The sequence below is a fragment of the Chlorocebus sabaeus genome, chromosome 3, assembly GCF_047675955.1.
Source record: "Chlorocebus sabaeus isolate Y175 chromosome 3, mChlSab1.0.hap1, whole genome shotgun sequence".
Lineage (NCBI taxonomy): Eukaryota > Metazoa > Chordata > Mammalia > Primates > Cercopithecidae > Chlorocebus > Chlorocebus sabaeus.
The window spans coordinates 612967-630484 of record NC_132906.1 but is presented as its reverse complement, the minus strand read 5'-3'; the positions used below and the strand labels follow the sequence as shown (position 1 = coordinate 630484).

Below are 17518 nucleotides of genomic sequence, written 5' to 3'. Positions count from 1 at the left end.
CGCATTTAAAAACAAATAAAGCTCAACATCAGGAATCATCAGGGAAATGCAAAGCAGAACTACAGTGAGATACCACCTCACACCCATTAGGGGCTACCAAAAATAGAAACTAGCAATTGTTGGCAAGGATGTGGAGAAACTGGAACCATTGTGCACTGCTGGTAAGACTGTGAAATACTGCAACCACTACGGAAAACAGATATGGCAGGTCCCAAAACAGAATCACAGTATGATCCAGCAACTCCACTTCTGGGTATAAACCGAAAATAATGGAAAGCAGGGTCCGTAAGAGGTTTCTGTACACCCATGTGCACAGCAGCATTATTCACAATAGCCGAGAGCTAGAATCAACGTAAGCATCCATCAATAGATGAGCAGATAAACAAAATGTGCTACATACGCACAACAGAGGAAGGAAATTCTGTCACATGCTACGAAATGGATGAACCTTGAGGACATTATGCTGAGCGAAATAAGCCAGTCACAAAAGGAAAAATACTGTGTGATTCCACCTAGAAGAGGTATCTAGAGCAGTCAAAATAATAGAGGCAGGCCAAGCCAGGTGGCTCACTCTTGTAATCCCAGCACTTTGGGAGGCCGAGGTGGGTGGATCACTTGAGGTCAGCAGTTCAAGACCAGCCTGGCCAACATGGTGAAACCCCCGTCTCTACTAAAAATACGAAAAAATAGCTGGGCGTGATGCCGCGCACCTGTAATCCCAGCTACTCAGGAGGCTGAGGCAGAAGAATCGCTTGAACCCGGGAGGCAGAGGTTGCAGTGAGCTATGGTCGCACCACTGCACTCCAGCCTGAGCGACAGAGTGAGACTCTGTCTCAAAAAACTCATAACAGAGACAGAACTAGAATGTTGGTAGCTGCCAGGGGCTGGGGGTTGAGGAATGGGGAGTTAAGGTTTAAGGGGCACAGAGTTTCAATTTGAGAACATTCTGGAGATGAAGGATGGTGATGGTAGCACAATCATGTAAATATACTTAATACACTCAAAACATTAAGGTAAATTTTATTCTATAAGCTTCACCACAATTTAAAATCTTAATTACTTGTTTTAAAATGAAACAATCCTCATGGCAGGGGGCAGGGTGGGGGGCGTGCTGGAAAACAGTGGTTCTTAATCCTCTCCCTTGGGTCAGTCCCCTGGGATGGAAGGATTGAAAGAAGGTACCTTACGGCAGAATGGGCTTTGTGGCGTGTGATCTGTGTGGTCACCCGGGCCACCATGCTCAGAAGGGCCTGTGCTGGGTTTACTGCTCTGCTGTTAGCATCTTACAATTCTTAATATATTTTTGCTTTGGGGTTTTGTTTTGTTGTTGTTGCTGTTTAGATTTTTTGTTTGGTTTGGTTTGGTTTTTGAGACAGGATCCTGCTCTATCACCCAGGCTGGAGTGCAGTGGCACAATCGTGACTCGCCACAGCCTTGACCTCCCGGGATTAAGTGATCCTCCCACCTCGGGCTCCCAAGTAGCGGGGACTACACAGGCACACCACCACGCCTGACTAATTTTTTATATTTTTTGGTAGAGACGGGGTTTTGCCATGTTGCCCAGGCTGATCTCTAACTCCTGGGCTCAAGTGATCCTCCTTGCCTTGGCCTCCCAAAGTGCTGGGATTATAGGCAACAGTCACAGCACCTGGCCCTAAGTTTTTTTAAAAGGAAGGAGAGAATCTTTGAGAAGTTTTTCTCATATAAGTAATTTGGAAGATTCATAATATATCAGCTTAAAAAAAACTACCTATCTTAAAATAGGGCCACAAAACAGCTATCTTGTTTTGGAGAATTATAAGGACAAACATACTGATCCCTGCTCAGATCTTATCACCCACAAAACAATTCAGCGTTAAGTACCAAATATCCCGGACCACCATCCCCAGTGAGCCCACATTTTTAAATTTTCATATAGAACAAATTCCTTGAATTACAGGCTTATAAAGTTAGTGAGGCCAGCCACAGTGGCTCACGCCTGTAATTCCAGCACTTTGGGAGGCCAAGGCAGGCAGATCACTTGAGGATGGGTTTGAGACCAGCCTGGGCAACATGGTGAAACCTCGTTTCTACAAAAAATACAAAAACTAGCTGGGTATGATGGTGCACACCTGTAGTCCCAGCCACTCGGGAGGCTGAGGTGGGAGGATCACTTGAGCCCAGGAGGTGGAGGCTGCAGTGTGCCACTGTACTCCAACGTGGGTGACAGAGCGAGACCCTGTCTCAAAAAACAAGCAAGCAAAAAACAAAAATAAGTTAGTTAGTGAAAAATATACAAAACGAAATATGTGTCTTGGCCAGTTCATCTGGAAGTGTATTAGTTGCATAGGGTACTGTGAGGTGTCTTAGCAACAGATTAGAAATTTAAGATTTCTAAGGTAGATAGCCAAAATCAAAAAATAACTGGTCCAAGGTAAGTGCCAGCAAATACATATTTGAAACATCATGGAGGGAAATATAACAAAAAGGGTCATGAGGAAAGGTTCCTCTATTAAGGTAAAATGGAAATGCAGGCGCTCACGGGTCCTACACGGTCCTGTGATTCTGCGTCAACAGCACTCAGCACGCTTTCCTGAACGCAGACTGTGCCTCTTAAGTGGCATTATTCGGGAACAAAGAGCACCACGCGATCCAAAGCTCATTTATCATCCACCGTGTAGTACGTTTTGATCCATCTTTGAAAATGTTGAGTTACACAACTCTGTAAACATACTACAAAACCACTGAACTGGACGTGTCAAATGAGTCAGTTGTGTGACATGTAAATTTATCTCAATAAAGCAGTAGCATTAGTATCTTATTGCGACTGTAACAAATTATCACAAACAGTGGCTTAAACAATACAAATGTATTATCTTACAGTTCTGAAGGTCAGAAATCCCAAGTAGACTAACATCAAAGTGTCTGCAGGGAACACACTCCTTCTGGAGGTTTCAGGGAGAATGCGTTCCTGGCCTGCCCCAGCTTCTAGAGGCTGCCTGCATCCGTGGCTATGACCCCTTCCCCCTCCACAGCCAGCCACCCCTGCCCCACCTGTTTCTGTCATCATGTCTCCTTCCTCCCTTTATCCCCCTAAGGACCCATGCGATTACATCAGGCCAAGCCAGCTATTCCAGGACAATCTTCCCATCTTGCCATTCTTAATTCAATTACATCTGCAACGTCTGTTTTGCCATATGAGGTTCTGGCTCATCCAAAGTTGTGCCATTTTAAATCTGGACATCTAACTGTGTTTGTAGATATGTTGTTCTGGGGATGATATGCAATTTGCTCCTGCCAGGCACTTGGGGACGCTACCAACCAAGGAACCAACCTGAATTATTGGCTTGGGGGTTTTTCAGATGACACAGGTAGTGTGAATTTGAGCTCTGAAACTTTGAGGATTGCTCTACGGTTACAGATTCTCAAAGAAACTCTTCCTCCCCTCCACTCAGAGTCAATGCTCCCACCGGTGACCCTCCACTGAGGGGATCCAAGTTATTTTTTTTGCCAATGATGTAGCCCTTAGAGAACACTAGCTTCTGTCAGGGGTCTCCAATTTGACTCCCATCTTGCACAGACTCAGGTTGGCTGTTACAACGGAAGCTCTAGATTAACAAGACTAACTGGCAAACACCCTTCGAGCAGCCGCCCGCTGTGGCTGTCAAGCACCCCTTGGAACTGGTGCTCCTGAGGTAGGCCTCTGAAATTCTCCATTACTATTTTGCCATGTGAGCTTACTACCATGACTTCCACGGACTGGACCCCACGTGGGAATCTGGGCCAATGGCAGAGGCCCATGGGCAGCTGGTGGTGGCTGCAGTAACCAGACCAAAGGAAGCCTGAGCCCTATAGCGACAGGGCGGTCAGAAATGTAGACCCCAGGCCGGGCGTGGTGGCTCACGCCTGCAATCCCAGCACTTTGGGAGGCCGAGACAGACAGATTACCTGAGCTCAGGAGTTTGAGACCAGGATGGCAAACATGATGAAACCCTGATTCTACTAAAAATACAAAAATTAGCCAGGTGTGGTTGCACACCCCTGTAATCCCAGCTACTCAGGAGGCTGAGGCAGGAGAATCACTTGAACCTGGGAGGTGGAAGTTTCAGTGAGCTGAGATCACGCCACTGCACTCCAGCCTGGGTGACAGAGCTGGACTCCGTCTCAAAAACGAAGAAGAAGAAGAAGAAGAGAAAGAAATGCAGACGTCCACAGTGGGCAGACTGGTTGAGGGCAGGAAGGAGCAACAGAAACACAGCTGGTAGTGGAGTCACCATGACCGCAGGCCATAAAAAAGCAGGACCTTAGGAAAGGACACAGCCGCCCTATAGCTGCCGTGAGCTGCCAGAGCCACTGTCTGACTGTCAGAGGCTCAGGTGTCCCCTAAACAATGTCTGTTTCTGCGACAAAGATGCAGCTGCAGAGATGGTGTCCTGTATCTTACTCCCTCGCCTGGTATCACTATCAGCCCTCATGGAGAGCAGAAATCAGAGTACCGTCTTTTAGAGCCTGAAAGGGCCTAGCGCAGACTTTGTTTGGAGATTACAACACATTTGAATTTTTCAGTTTTTAACTGTACGATTTATGTAAGTTTGACCTGCAGCTGTGGCTAAGCCTAGGAGTCAACATTGGTAAAAGACAACCACACTGCCCATAAATACAACCAGAAGAAAAACAGTCATATGGCAGAAAAGCGATTTGTAGCTACCAAACAGAAACTCGCTTCAGTTTAATTGAAAGTTTTCGCTGTTACAGAGGAATGAGATGTTTCATCTGTGCCCGCTGCTTTTCTAAGACTATTTCCTTTTCATAATTTATTTAAGAAATTTTAAACGTAGAAAGAATAATAAACATTCTCATATCTCCACCCTCCAGAACTAACCACCGCCAATCCTCTTTGTCACTTTTTAAGGAAGCAAAACCTAAATGAATCTCTTAGCGCCACCATCCCAGTCTCACCCAACCATCTTTCCACCGAACACACACAGGGTCTCGCGATGCCAAGGCCTGGGAGCACAGTGAGTAACCGCTGCGTCCTTTAGGAAACTATGTCTGAGCACCCGATGTGCTCAAAGCACCCGCTCCAAGCCTTAGGAGGCCACCTGTGTGTCTTCAAACCCTTCCATTAATCCAAAGCAAACTTTTGACCTTTCTTCCCAAAAGTACCGAGTGAGATTAGACAGATAATGGGAGAACAGGAGTCTCTTGTTCCTCGATCCTCCAGGGACCACCCCGGAATGAGAACGTCCCACAGAGACAGCAAGCAGTGGCAAGAAAAGCTACCACCACTGGCCTCTTGCAGAGCAGATTCAGGCTGAGGAATGTGCAGTGGTGGTTCTGCCTCAGGCCCTTCCTCCCTGGGCAGCACGCACAGGTAAGACAGAGAACCTGGGCGTGAGGGAGAGACACGGTCAGACATTAACCCATCAGCCGACTGCAAACTCCAGGACCCTGCTGTGTGGTCCCGAGGGACGTCCAGTGAAAGCTGCGGAGGAGCTTTCCTACATCTGCAGACAGACCCCTGTGTTCTCTTCAGGGCCAACAAATCCACGTGCCACAAATCAAACCCAGGCTTTTGGCAATGTTTTGTCCCAGTTAGATTAACTCCAATTTTTTTTTTTATTCTTTTGGAAGAACTTCTGACTCAAGCTTTGCAGAAGACATACATAAACACCTAGAAAAGATGTGCCAATCAACCAAGATTTTCAAATGCCACACACATACCAGGCTGTGGCACTGCCACACTTAACAGTTAACGTCAGGTTAGAGGCACTAGTAGAAGGCTGCAATGTGCCAGGTCGACCTCTAGAGGTCAGCCTAACACTGGGACTCAAAATACTGGCTGCTACTCAGCAAAGTTAAATTTTTACTTAAAATTAGAGAAAAGGAAATGTTAAAAATTCTCAAGGTAGGACAGGGTATGGGTGATTTCAATTTTTTTTTAATGCTTCCATTTTTGAAGTGTACTCAAAAGGAGCGTGTATTTATTGTTTAAAAAAACTGAAGAAATTGGAACCTTCGTGCACTGCTGATGGGAATGTGAAAACGGCACAGCTGCTGTGGAAAACGTATGGTGGTAACTCAAAAAGTTAAAAATAGAACCACCATATGATCCAGGAACCCCACTGCTGTGCATATTTCCAAAAGAACTGAGGCAGGATCGCAAAGAGAGATTTGCACAGTCATGTTCATAGCAGTGTTGTCAACAACAGAACAAAGAAGCAATCCAAAGTCCACCGATAGAGGGAGGGATAAACAAAACATGGTTTCACACCTGTGGTGGAATCTTATTCGGCCCCACAGGGGAAGGAATCCTATCATATGTCATATGCCAGGCTGGAGTGCAGTGGCGCAATCTCAGCTCACTACAACCTCTACCTCCTGGCTTCAAGCGATTCTCCTGCCTCAGCTTCCCAAAGAGCTGGGACTACAGGAATGTGCCACCACACCCAACAGATTTTTGTATTTTTTAGTAGAGACAGGTTTTCACTATATGTTGGCCAGGCTGGTCTCAAACTCCTGACCTTAGGGGATCCACCTGCCTTGGCCTCCCAAAGTGCTGGGATTACAAGTGTGACCCACCGCGCCCGGCCTAGGATGAATCTTTTACTTAACATTATGCTTAAGTGAAATAAGCCAGACACAAAAGGACAGATGCCACTTACAAGAGGTCCCCAGAGCAGTCAAACTCATGGAGACAGAAAGCAGAATGGTGGATGCCAGGGGCTGGTGGAGGCATGAAAGGACAGTTGTTTAACGGGCAGAGTTCGGTTTTACAAGATGAAAAAGCTCTGCAGATTGATTGCACAACCATGTGAATGTACTTAATGCTACTCAACTATTAAACACATTAAAATGGCAAAGATGAGGCCGGGCATGGTGGCTCAGGCCTGTAATCCCAGCACTTTGGGAGGCCGAGGTGGGTGGATCACGAGCTCAGGAGATCGGGCCAACATAGTGAAATCCCATTTCTGCTAAAAATACAAAAAAAATTAGCTGGGTGTGCTTGTGTGCTTGTTCTTACTTTGTCCTTGTTTTGCTGTATAATGTTGAAGTGAAAGATTATTTATCCTCATAATGAATTTCCAAGACTAATATTTACATTTACCATTTTTTAATGATGGAGAAAAAGTTATCTTACTTTGATAAGTTTGGCATACGACCTAGCACATTTTTGCTGCTTTTGGTCACAGTTCTGTCTCTAGACTACTAGCAATAGACACATGCCATGAGTAACCTACTTTAACACAGTGGTGTGAAGTGCTGCAGAAAATAACTCCTAGACATCAAACCACAATGTTTTAATTGTGACATGTTAGAGAGAATGACAGAACTTTCTGTAGCTTTTTTTTTTTTTTTGAGATGAAGTCTCACTGGGTCACCTAGGCAGGAGTGCAGTGGTGTGATCTCAGCTCACGGCAACCTCCACCTCCAGGGTTCCAAGAGATTCTCCTGCCTCAGCCTCCCAAATAGCTGGGATTACTGGCGTGCACTACCACACCCGGCTAATTTGCTATTTTCAGTAGAGTCAGGGTTTCAAAACGTTGGCCAGGCTCGTCTCAAACTCCTGACCTCAGGGGATCCACCTGCCTCGGCCTCCCAAAGTGCTGGGATTACAGGTGTGAGCCACTGCGCCCGACCTGTAGCATAACTATTCTATTGTGCTCTTAAGTTACAGAGCTTTGACTCCTAGGTCTGAAAAAGGTACCGATCCCTGATAAATCTTGAGCGCTGACACCAGTTGAAGCCTTGTCTTTAGACCTAGAGGAAGGTGATGTTCACCAAACACATGGCCACAAATCAAAACCATTCAGTCCCTCTAGGCCCAGGTACCACTGAGGAAGGGGTGGGTGGGTGTGATTGTAAAGGCCAATTTTGAAGGGTAAGATTAATCAGAGTATTTCCATAAATTAAACATTAATATCAAAAGCACACTGGCCTAATGGAAGGCCAGTGTCTAGGCCCGTGTGTCGGAATAACACGGTTTTCTTGGAGCATTGATCTGCTCTTTAATATAAAATGACAAAAGGTTATAAAAAGTTTATGGAAATCTCACCTTATGGTCCAACTGATTAGATTTATTTATAAAGTTTTATTGAAATTAGCATTAACATTAATAATATACCACACAAAGGTAAAATTTGGTTTTCTCTTTTGAACAAAATTTTCACATAAGAGATAAGAGATTTTTATTTACCTTTTCAGTAAAACCACAGAAGAAAAAAAATAGAGGGAAGGAGAAAGACAGATTTAGCTGGCCTCATGCTGTTTTTATTAGGTCTTAATGTTTAGGAAACTGAGTCTCCTATCAAAGAGAAAATATTTTTGTATTATAATTTTGGCCAAACGAATAACTGTTCTATAGTAACCTGTGATCCTATTTTGTGATAGCAAGTGTCTTAAACCTTTGATATTTGACAGACTTCCCAAAAGCAAAATATCAAGTGCTAAATTATCTGACCTTGTCTACGGCCATACCACCCTGAACGCACCCGATCTCGTCTAAATTATCTGACCTTAAAATAACTTTTTCAGATATTAGTTTCCCTGAAGTCCAAGAGAGACGTATTAGGCTTGTTATGTTAGAATTATTCAGGTTGGGCATGGCGGCTCTTGCCTGTAATTGCAGCACTTTGGGAAGACAAGATGGGTAGATAGCTTGAGCCCAGGAGTAAAGAGACCAGCCTGGACAACATGGCAAAACCCCATCTCTACCCAAAAAATACAAAAATTATCTGGGTGTGATGGTGCATGCCTATAGTCTCAGCTACCCTGGAGGCTGAGGTTGGAGAATCGCTTGAGCCCAGGGGGCAGAGATTGTAGTGAGCCAAGATCGCACCAGTGCACTCCAGCCTGGGCAACAGAGCAAGATCCTGTCTCAAAAAAGAAAAAAAAATGTGGCCGGGTGTGGTGGCTCACGCCTGTAATCCCAACACTTTGGGAGGCCGAGGTGGGTGGATTACGAGGTCAGGAGATCGAGACCATCCTGGCTAACATGGTGTAACCCCATCTCTACTAAAAATATGAAAAAAATTAGCCAGGCGTGGTGGCGGGTGCCTGTAGTCCCAGCTACTAGGGAGACTGAGGAAGGAGAATGGCGTGAACCCGGGAGGCGGAGCTTGCAGTGAGCTGAAATTGCGCCACTGCACTCCAGCCTGGGTGACAGAACGAGACTCCAACTCAAAAAAAAAAAAAAAAAATGTAGGAAGCACTGCCAGATCTGAGATGTTGTTTAGCTCCCTTTGGTTATGTTTATATAGAAGTGTTGTTAATATGTTCCAAGATTATATTAGATTCTTAAAATTCTGATATGTCTTAATAGGTTGTCAGTAATAATTATGATTTTCACGTTAAATTGTTGTATCCCACAGAAATAACCAAATTTCCTTGTCACCAGTGTCTTTAACTGTGGCTGTCCTAAGACTTTTGTCATCCACAATTGTTTTGTGTTGATTCGTCACAAAAAGTGACTTAAAATCAGCTACTGTCCAGGGCTTGTTTCTTTGGAGGGAGTTCATGAAAAGGACTCTTGAATGCAAGTTTCTGATAACTTTGGAGATTGTGCCACTGGATTTGAAAGAAAACTTCCAGTGCACTAATGGAAAGACTGATGTGTTCACAAAGACGGCTAACTCACCATGAAGCAGAGCAGGAGTTGACTGCATGGACTGAACTAATGGAGGACTGAAATAACTTTTATGGCTTTTTTTGTTGAAATATTGCTGATTCTTTTTGTTTTTCAGAGTCTGAAGAATTTTTTTCTTTTGAATCATGTATAGCCTTTAAGTATCTTTTAAGTATATCGAGTATACTTTTGTAAACAGAATTTGAGGCATATTTCTCTAATTTATAAACTATTTGTGAATATTCTTAATTCATGGCAATGTGTTTGTTTGCATACAGTTAATAATAACATGTTTTCTTTGCTAATGGGACACAGTTGAAGGAAGTGGTTGTTTTCCCAGGGCTTTGACTAAAATGGCCTTGTGAGAGGTTCTAGCAAAGCCAATTTAGGAGAGCCTATGAGAACAGTGATTCTTGTTGCATTTTGTGTGGATAATCAGGCCAAGTATATGGGACTCAAGCTTATTTTGCAGGTAGATTGGTCCTGCTGTGATTTGTCTTTATGGAAGTGGTGGACTGGAGAGCAAGATTGTGCTTCATATGAAAAACTTTAGTATTAGATTAACCTTTGATTCCTGGATGGCCATGAGGTCACCCATGGTATGGAGTTGCCCACAATGCCTCTCCTCAGCAGGAAGCAGCCAGAAAGATGGATGACCAGATGCCCCACGGTTGAGGAATCTATAAACAGAAAGGGGGACTGAAACCCACTCAATTTTTTCAGTAAAGATAGAAATTGATCCTTCTTGCCTTAAAGCTTGAAACTTATATTTGTTTTATCTGAATTCCTTCCTCAGGAAATGACCTTCAGGCCTCTCAAAAAAAAAAAAAAAAGAGTATTGAAGAACTGAAACTTACCAGGTCATCACATCCAGGCAATGAGAGTCCAGGCCCCTCATTCACCATGATTGCTTCCTTGCCCCTCCCTAGTTCCTGTTTCCCTACACATTGCCACATTTCTTTCCTGCTATATAAACCCCTGATTTTAGGTGGTCAGGGAGATGGATTTGAGACTGAACTCCATCTCCTCGGCTGCAGCACCAGATGAAAGCCTTCTTCCTTGGCAGTACTCATCATCTCAGTCATTGGCTTTCACTGCAGTGAGCAGCAGGACCTAGACCGAACTCTAGGTGTTTTGGTAACAAAACCACATTATGAGGAAGGTATTATCATGTCTTCACATCCCAGATGAGGAAACAGATTTGGTGAGTTACCCAGCTATGAAGGTTGAGCCAGATCTGACTGCAAAGCCCAGTCTGGGCCGCTAAGCCACACCAGGCCCCTCTGCACTGCTCACTTATTTTCACACTGTGCTGCTTGCTTTCTGTCTACAGTATGACTCCATGTATAATGCAGCCTTCTGAGGAATAAAGAGCATGGCTAACATTTCTTTCAGAAATCTCAGTGCCAGCCTATCGTGAACTCCCAAGGGGATTTCTGGCAGGGTCTTCGGCTCCCACCTATTCCTGAAGGTCTGAAGACCTGAGGAATTAAAGATAGGGAAGAAGGGGGCAGACATGGAAGATCAAGCAAGATTAGCTTAAGGAGGTGAGTCTACCTCATCTCCAGCCAACAGAAATCCTGGAACACTGGAGGCAGAGAGCAGAGAGCAGTGAGGAAATAAAAACGCCAGGGACTGCTTCCTCATGGGATGGCTGTGTTGTGTTGTCTGCTTTGACACTGACATTGCTGTTGTTTCCAGGCCCTGATTATGCACACACAGAAGGCTGAGCCAGACTCCACCCCTGACTCCAGCCCCAGGGATCACTCTAGCTCCATATGGGCAGGTTAAGTTGAGGTTACACAAAAACCTTCAATTAAGTTACTGCAATGCAAAAGTCAGAAGACAGCCCAACCACAGTCCATGTGGCACGGTGATAGTGTGTGGACAGTAACGATCACGGTAGGTGTTTCTGAAGTTGGGGAGAGGGCAGAACACCCAACTTTTCATTAAGGAGAGTAGCTCCAGACTTCTGTTTGACAGCACAATGTTTTAAAAGTCTGGCATGCCTATCTCCAAAGACTATCTCCAGTTTGCCCAGGTCTCCACCCTACCCCATTATTCACACCCACTAGCCACCCAGCCCCCTTAGACCTCCGGATCTGCAAACCTTGTAGTCAGGCATGTGAACTTAAATGCACTGTAGAAAGAAAACTGCCTCTGTCTGTTGCACAGGACGGCTGTGGGTCGGCCTGCCTGGATCCACGCCATCATGGCCATCAGGGTCTCTGGCCTCCCGCTTTCCCCTCCTCACTCAGAAGGTCTCCTCCCTCCAGCCGGGCGCGGTGGCTCCTGCCTGTAATCCCAGCACTTTGGGAGGCTGAGGCGGGCGGATCACGAGGTCAGGAGACGGAGACCATCCTGGCGAACACGGCGAAACCCCGTCTCTACTAAAAATACAAAAAATTAGCCGGGCGTGGTGGCGGCGCCTGTGGTCCCAGCTCCTCTGGAGGCTGAGGCAGGAAAATGGCGGGAACCCGGGAGGCGGAGCTTGCCCTGAGCCAAGATGGCGCCGCTCACTCCAGCCTGGGCCACAGAGCAAGACTCCTCCCTCTCAAAAACAAACACAGGGCCGGGCGCGGTGGCTCAAGCCTGTAATCCCAGCACTTTGGGAGGCCGAGACGGGCGGATCACAAGGTCAGGAGATCGAGACCATCCTGGCTATCACGGTGAAACCCCGTCTCTACTAAAACTACAAAAAATTAGCCGGGCGCGGTGGTGGGCGCCTGTAGTCCCAGCTACTCGGGAGGCTGAGGCAGGAGAATGGCGTGAAACCGGGAGGCGGAGCTTGCAGTGAGCTGAGATCCGGCCACTGCACTCCAGCCTGGGCGGCAGAGCGAGACTCCTTCTCAAAAAAAAAAAAAAAACAAACAAACAAACACAGGTCTCCTCCCTCCAGGCCAGTGGAGACACTGGGATCTGGGTAGAGGGAGACAGACGGGGGAGGGGAGGGCCTGCTTAAGTGTCGCCATAGTTTACACTGGAGTATCAGGCCCCGCTGAAAAATGGGGAACTTTGCTTGCTTGTTCATCCTTGTTGCAAACCTCACAGAGAGACAATGGCTAGTCAAGGCGGGAGTCACACAATTCTTGAGTCCATCCTTGGCAGGACCGACACCTTCACAGCCCGGCCGTGACTGCTGAGGCGCATCGGTCTGGACGCACAGCACGCAGGGCCAGCCGGAAGCTGCAGGGCCAGCCGGAAGCTGCAGCCTCGGATGCGCAGCTCGATCACTCGGAATCCTGCCGGCCAGAGTCCCAGTATTAATACTGGCCGGGCGCGGTTGGTCCCGCCTGTAGTCCCAGCACTTTGGGAGGCCAAGGAGGACGGATCACAAGGTCAGGAGATCGAGACCATCCTGGCTCACACGGTGATGTCTCCACTAAAAAATACAAAAAATTAGCCGGGAAGTGGTGGCGGCGCCTGTAGTCCCAGCTACTCGGGAGACTGAGGCAGGAGAACGGCGGGAACGCGGGAGGCGGAGCTTGCCCTGAGCCAAGATGGCGCCGCTCACTCCAGCCTGGGCCACAGAGCGACACTCCGTCTCAAAAAGTAAAGTATTAATATTTTGACTTCCCCTCAATACTTTGGATATATAATTAGCATCTATATGACTTTTACAAATCAGATAAAACAAGGCTATTTTTGTTTGGGAAGAAAAATAAATAAGGCAAATGAAGTAATTATTTGATCTGTCCTAATGACAGCTAAGTGACAGCAGGATCTGTGAACTGACAGGGAAGTCAGGTTGAACCACCCGGCTGAACCCGCAGCCACTGCCATGAACTTTTGGCAACAGACACGGGCTTTAATAATTTTGGCTGGCCCAGCTGGGCTCACCCACGCGGCTGCAATGAGTAGTGGGTTGTCTGGGGGCTGCTGGTCTCAGATGGCTTCCCTCATCTGTCTAGCAGTCGGTGCTGTGCTGGATGGTACTGGCTGATAGCTGGGCCACACACCTCCAGCTGACTAGGCTGAGCTGACCAGATGAGAAGGGAGGAAGGGTCCCCAGCAGAAAGCGAAGGAATCAATGCACATGCACTTTCCAGGCCTTCTGCTGTGCATGCCACACTTGCTAATAACCCACTGGCTGATGCAAGTCCGTGGCTAAGCCCAGAGTCAGGGGGTGAGAGTAGCAAAGTCACAATGCACAGGGGAGTGTAGACAGAGACGGGAACAATTTGTGACCACACTCAGTTATTCTGGCCAACAGTATGTGGGAAAACTAAAAGTGAGTTTCAAATCAGGAGAACAGACCAATCTAGCAGAATCCAGATCAAAACAGAGTTCAAGATTAGGCCAGGGAAGAGACCTGGGTAGCAAGTTAAAAACAGGTCAGAGACCCACAGTTACTGGAAATGCCTGTGTCCAAGAACAAGAAGATCAGTTACTTAGGAGACAGAGTACAGGGCAGCGACCTAGTTTCAGAGATCACTGCTGGTGGTTTATTAACTCCTAGTCCATTTGGAAAGATGATTCACTTTCAGGTGGATCTGAGTGCCAGAATGACCATGTATAGATGGTGGAGAAACCAAGATCGAAGGGCACAGGCCCCTAAAGATGGCGATTTCAGATAGGGACTCAGGCCAGACAAGGCAGTGTGTATGGCCCCTGGAGTTGGGGTGGTCACCAAGATGTCAACACGGCCCATGTCAGGGCAGCCTGGTCCCTTGAGGACTAGGATGGCCCACCTGCTACATGGAAATGAATCTAGCTCCAAATTATAAACCAAAACACTCCTGATCTGTAGGTTCAGGTTTCAACTTTGTTTACTTGATTTGCTTTTCTTTTCGTTTCTTTCTTTCTTTTCTTTTTTTTAAGACAGAGTCTCCCTCTGTTGCCCAGGCTGGAGTGCAGTGGTGCAATCTTGGCTCACTGCAACCTCCGCCTCCTGGGTTCAAGTGATTCTCCTGCCTCAGCCTCCTGAGTAGCTGGGATTACAGGTGCACGCTACCACACCCAGTTGATTTTTTTGTATCTTTAGTAGAGATGGGGTTTCACCATGTTGGCCGGGCTGGTCTCGAACTCCTGACCTCAGGTGATATACCCGCCTCGGCCTCCCAAAGTGCTGGGATTACAGGCATGAGCCGCTATGCCTGGACCAATTTGCTTTTCTCCTTAAAACACAGCTTTACCCTCTAAACTTCTTACTTGAGACCTAATGCATGCCAAGCACCGGGCATACAATGGTGAACAAAGACAAAGCAGTAAAGCATCTGCCAATAAGGTTCTCCAAGGTCAAGCTACCTTTCTATTATGAAATGTAAACATGCTAAGTTTTAAGTTTCTTATTGGGCCACCCTGTCAGAAAAAGATTAGTCTTAGATGACAGCTTTTTTGTTTTTCAAGTTCACTAAGATCCCTTGGCATGGTATGAGTTATGATAATTTCTTTAATCTTCTAATGTTTTAATATTTTTTAAATCAACTTCCCCCAGTTTAAGTTCATTTTTACAGGTTCAAAATCTGTATGTACCATTTCTACTATTTAATACCATTAGTGTTTAATAGGTCTAACACACACACAATATTCATGCAGATGTAGTGAAATTTCAACCACATGACATTTTCTAATATGAAATGTTAAAAAAGAATCAGAATATGGCCAGGCACGGTGGCTCATGCCTGTAATCCCAGCACTTTGGGAGGCCAAGGTGGGTGGATCACCTGAGGTCAGGAGTTCAAGACCAGCCTGGCGAACATGGCAAAACCCCATCTCTAATAAAAAATACAAAAATCAGCCAGATATGGTGGCACATGTCTGTAGTCCCAGCTACTAGGGAGACTGAAGGAGGAGAATCGCTTGAACCCGGGAGGCAGAGGTTGGAGTAAGCCAAGATCATGCCACTGCACTCCAGCCTGGGTGACAGAGGAGACTCCATCTCACCAAAAAAAAAAAAAGAAAATCAGAATATGGGAAGTGGGCCAAACTGCAAGGTGGAACAGATGGCGAGAAAACAGTATGTGAGGAATATGATTGGAAACATTGCCTCTGGAGACTCTAGAAAAGGTTCCTGTGACTCAGATAAAACGATTACTGAGTTAATAGGTGCAGGCTCTGGGGACAGGAAACGTGCATGTTGCTTATTTCTGCATCCATAATGGCTAGTAGAGAGACCACACGACACTGAATAGTGAGGGACACTGGGGGTGGGATGTATGGTCTGTCCTGAGGGAGCCCACGGCCTACAGTGGTAGACAAAGACCACAAAACAGGGTGTCAGGGAAGATGTCTGTGGACACAAGCTATTTGGACCCAACAGTCAATGCAACCCAATCGACAAGATACATCATTTATACTTCTTGACAAAAGGATTACGTTGGTTTTCCTTACATTCCTTTTGCCTGATAATGTGGCCAGGGACATTTTAACCTTGGGGTTTCTGAACATCTAAGCACCACAGGTCACACACAGTGTTGCTGTCGACAAGAGTTCACAATCATTAACCTCCTGGTCCCAGAACTCATTGCACTGACCAAAATACTTACAAAAACAAAGTTTGGTCTCAGTCCTTTTACCTTGGACTCTGTGCAGGAATGGTACATTTGAAGATCTTGTGATTTAAGAAAGAGAAAAAGGTAGCTTTATTTAAAAGTCACTCAAGACCCTCGTCTCTACTAAAAAATACAAAAAACTAGCCGGACGAGGTGGCGGCGCCTGTGGTCCCAGCTACTCAGGAGGCTGAGGCAGGAGAATGGCGTAAAACCCGGGAGGCAGAGTTTGCAGTGAGCTGAGATCCGGCCACTGCACCCCAGCCTGGGTGACAGAGCAAGACTCTGTCTCAAAAAAAAAAAAGTTCACTCAAGACTAAGAATCCAGTACTTCCTAGGGGTGCAATGTGACACGACATAACTGGACTTTCTGAAGTTATTTGCCAGTTATTTGAGAAGGAAGAAGTAGTTGGTCACAAGATATCCTAAGCTTCCCATTTCCTGCCAAAGAAGTACAACCAGTTCTGCATATTTAACTCAGCTTAAATGTGTGCGTTATAAAAATAAAGTACCTGCTATTGAGGAAAGATTTGTATGTACTTTAAAATCCCAGGCACATAAGAATTCAGTACATTTGCTTCTTCTGGAACACGACTGCTAATAGTTGTAAGTTATTTAGCTTTTTCTGGTTCAAAAATCTTACAGACTAGTATCTAAAAGTTAAATCTAATCAGGCACCAATGATATTAAGAAATAGAGCTCTTAATTAAGCAGAGTAGGATAACAGGAAAGCCTTTAACCAGGTTTAAAAAAAAAAATCCTTACCCACAACCCTCCATCACTCAGCATCATCAGTCCTGATGCCTGAAAGGACTTTAAAAATCTTTAACGATGCATCTAAAAATAAGGCCTAAGACACAAATACCCCAAGAAATAGAACAAAGATGAATTTAATTAAGTCGATGTAATTTACTTAGGAAGACCACCAATGCATCTTATTTTTAGATGCATCTAAAAATAAAGCCTAAAACACAAATACCCAAGAAATAGAACAAAGGACTTTCAATTAGGAACCGTGGGATTTTCTCTTCATTACAAGTGGGTTAGAATTGGCTTTACAGGATCAACGATGAAATGGTAACAGAATTGAAAAGTCTATGGCAGGAGTGGGCAAACCACAGCCCACAGGCCAAACCTGGCCCATCTCCAATCTTTACATGGCCTGTGAGATAAGGATGTGGTACGGTGTGGCTGTGTCCCCACCCAAATCTCATCTTGAATTGTAGCTCCCATAATTCCCATGTGTTGCAGGAGGGACCCGGTGGGAGACGATTGAATCACAGGGACAGGTCTTTCCCATGCTATTCTCATAATAGTAAGTCTCACGAGATCTGATGGTTTTATAAAGGGGCGTTTCCCTGCACAAGTTCTCTTTTCTGCCACTATGTGAGACGTGCCGTTCACCTTCCACCATGATTGTGAG

General features: G+C 45.8%; 1 protein-coding gene across 8 annotated transcripts in view; it reads right to left on the bottom strand.

Moving 5' to 3' along the window:
- CRYL1 (crystallin lambda 1) overlaps nucleotides 1–17518 on the bottom strand; it is a 140894-nt gene that overhangs the window by 107259 nt on the left and 16117 nt on the right. The window lies entirely within an intron of this gene.